The sequence below is a fragment of the Orycteropus afer genome, unplaced genomic scaffold (genome assembly GCF_000298275.1).
Source record: "Orycteropus afer afer isolate SDZICR_OR568_19922 unplaced genomic scaffold, OryAfe1.0 scaffold00082, whole genome shotgun sequence".
Taxonomy (NCBI): domain Eukaryota; kingdom Metazoa; phylum Chordata; class Mammalia; order Tubulidentata; family Orycteropodidae; genus Orycteropus; species Orycteropus afer.
The window spans coordinates 8,919,545-8,922,690 of record NW_006921669.1 but is presented as its reverse complement, the minus strand read 5'-3'; the positions used below and the strand labels follow the sequence as shown (position 1 = coordinate 8,922,690).

The following is a 3,146-nucleotide window of genomic DNA, read 5'->3' as shown; positions in this document are numbered from 1 at the left end:
TTTTTTTGTGTGTGTGTGTGGATGCATTTAAAATAGTCTTATTTACTCTATAGCAAGGGTTGGCAAATGATGCCCCATGGACCAACTTAGACCAAGTACCTGTTTTTATAAATAAAGTTTTATTAGAACATAGCCACACCTATTAATTTACGTATGATCTAGGCTGCTTTCAAGCTGTAGTGGCAGAACTGAGTTGTTGTGACAGAAACCCTATGGCCTGCAAAGCCTGAAAAATAATTTATAATCTGACCTTTTAGGGAGAAAGTTTGCTAACCTCTGCTCAATAGACATCTATCATCTACTGAGATTAAATCTAACCTCACAAGCCAGCTTGATTAAAATGATCAGTCAGAGAGAAATGTGATGTTGATGTGAAAAGGGGGAAGATTTGATATTGCTGTGTTTTGAGGACTACCCATTGTGGAACTGAAGGCGGTTTGATTCCCATCATGTAGATAGGAGACTCACCAACAACGTTCAGCCGCATTTTCAGTCAGTTCTCATTCAGCAGTCCCATGACTTTTAGGGTAGCACTGATTTTGTTCCGTTTTGCTGTGCCTTTGTGAAAAACAGAAGAAGTGTTCTGTTTTGTTTCTCCACATCTTATGTTTCTAAGCCAGAGAGGTGTAATTTTATGTAATTAATTAACAAGTTAATACTGATAGATGAATTCTGATAAGACTTAGAGGAAATGTTCATAATAAAATGATTTTAATAGCTTTGCATGGCCATTAGTCCACTTCTCAATTAATTGCATTCTTTTAAAATCATAGTTTTTTGAAAAAAATTCTGGCTTAATGGGCTAATTATTTCTTTCTATATTGAATCAAAAGCAAAGCTTCATGCTGGCATCTCAGTTTTCAGGCTGTGGCACACTGTGTGCTCAAGAACCTTGGGCTGGCGTTCCAGACACTGGAAGCCTAGTCCTGCTTCCCAGGCTGATTGGAGAGCTACGTCAATGAACTCTTCCAAGGCTGTTCCCTCATCCGTAAAAGAAGAGCTTGTGGACTAGATGGGAATGACCCCCACACTTGACTGATCACTGGAATCCCCGGGGGGGTCTCTTTAAAACACCCATTTCTAGCCTTCCCTCTTGACCCACACCCTCCTGCTGACAGTAGCTGTTTGTGAAGGCTGGTATGGTGTTACTGGCCAGAATGGGAAATCTTGGTCCATATAAACCCTAAGAGATCTTCTGATCCTTAGGTTTTTATGGTCCTGAGAGATCATTGTTTTAAAGGTGGTAACAATGGGCAAACATTTATTGACTAGTTCCTTGTGCCTGGGCTTCTAGCTGAGGGACAGGTGCTGCCCCTGTGACTCTGGTGCCGCTGCTACAGACGGAAATTCCACCTTAACTGGAGCCCCACTTTACCATTCACAGATTGCGTCAGTCATGAATTGAATTAGCAATTCACTTAGCAATTCAGTGAATTCACTCAGAAATTAATATCCCTGTGAGTTGGAATTCAGTCGATAGCAACCAGTTTTTGTTTTGTTTTGTTTTTGTGTTGGTAAGTGATTCTGAGCCTCCAAATTTAAGGGAATTTTCTAGGTAAAAATTGCAAGGCTAAGATTTGAACTCAGGTTTCCTGACTCTAAATACAGCTGTCTTGAGGTGGCTAAGGGTAGGGGGATTGATATGGAAACAGTCTGTGACCACCATAACACTGGAGAAAGGGAGGACACCAAGTTGTGCACATAAGATATAGACGACAGAGGCTAATACCAGTATATCCACAATACCGCATTACCATAACACCAAACACCAGGCTACAGAAAAACACAAACATCTGAGAGTATCAGATGGGGGTCAGTGGAGAGAATTATACTCTAGACCAACGATAGATTCAGCTGAGGCTAATCTTGCACAAATACCAGTGATGCAAAATACCCACAATCCTTACAGAAACAACAGAAGACAGACAGAGCAATCCCTCAGGGACAGTCAGACACTGTGGGGGAAAGATCCAATGGATCTGCTGACTCAGGACCATTGTATTAGGGGACACCAGACTCAATTGGCACAACAAAATATGTAAAAATCTTGTTCTACAACCTACATTGGTGAATAGCAAGTGGAGTCTTAAAAGCTTTCAAGCGGCCATCTAAGATGCAACTAATGGTCTCCTATCGTCAGAAGTGAAGAAGAATGCAAAAAACCAAGGGTATTTGGAAGCAATCAGCCCTAGGAATGATGGACTTCGAAACCAGAAGAACTAGATGGTGCCCGGCTACCAATACCAACCACTCCAGAAAGGATCAAAACTGGAGATCCTGGATAGAGTGGGAGGGAAAACATGGAAGAAAATCCAAAAACACAATAATGACCAGAGTTACTGGTCAGATGGGGTCTGGTGGGACCCTCAATACTGTGGCCCTGGGGATACAGTTCGGGTCTGGAATGAAACTCACTCCCAGGGGCTGGCTCTCAGCCCAGTGGTAAACAAGACATACAGGCAGACCACTCAGCCTAGGTAACACACCCACATACTCCATGGAGATGCATCCCTTGGTGCAGTTGACCATGGGGCACCAGAGGGGCAACATTTCATGGAGGAAATGCAGGCATTATGAAGGGCATGGGGGAAAGGGGGAGAGGGGAGGTGTGTTACTGGAAAGGGAGGGGAGGAGAGTGGGTTAGGGTTGGGGATGGTAATTGGGGAGTGAAGCCAAATGTACATGAAATGTTGAAGGTAAAACAAACTCTGCTCTGTAAATTTGCACCTGAAACACTCACACACACACACATAAAGAGCAAAATAAATAAATCCAGCTGTCTTTCTATTACAAATACACATGAAAATAACAGAAGGAAATGAACTAATACAGGAAGAAGACATAGGGAAAGGGGAAAGTACCAGAAAAGGTCAGTAATAAAACAACAAAACTCAAAGTTGTGGACTCCAGCTTGTCCCACAGAAGAACCTTGTTGGATCCAGGTCTAACTAAGTCTAGATCAGAGGCAGGGCTGGACTATGGTAAGGGAGGTGAGGCACCTAGGCATGGCATTTAAGGAAGCAACCACGTTCAGGGCTGTGCAAGGGCAGAGCCAACACCTGAGAGTGAGGACCTCCTTAGGTGTTGGGCAGCAGTTGTCTCACGCTAGTCCTGGCCCTGACCAGAGCTTAAAAAAAAAAAAATCA

The 3,146-nt window shown here is 43.1% G+C and overlaps 1 protein-coding gene across 1 annotated transcript in view; it reads left to right on the top strand.

The window, feature by feature from the left end:
- The window catches only part of ABLIM1 (actin binding LIM protein 1), a 235,739-nt gene that overhangs the window by 96,202 nt on the left and 136,391 nt on the right, over positions 1-3,146 (top strand). The gene's annotated exons all lie outside the window — the stretch shown is intronic.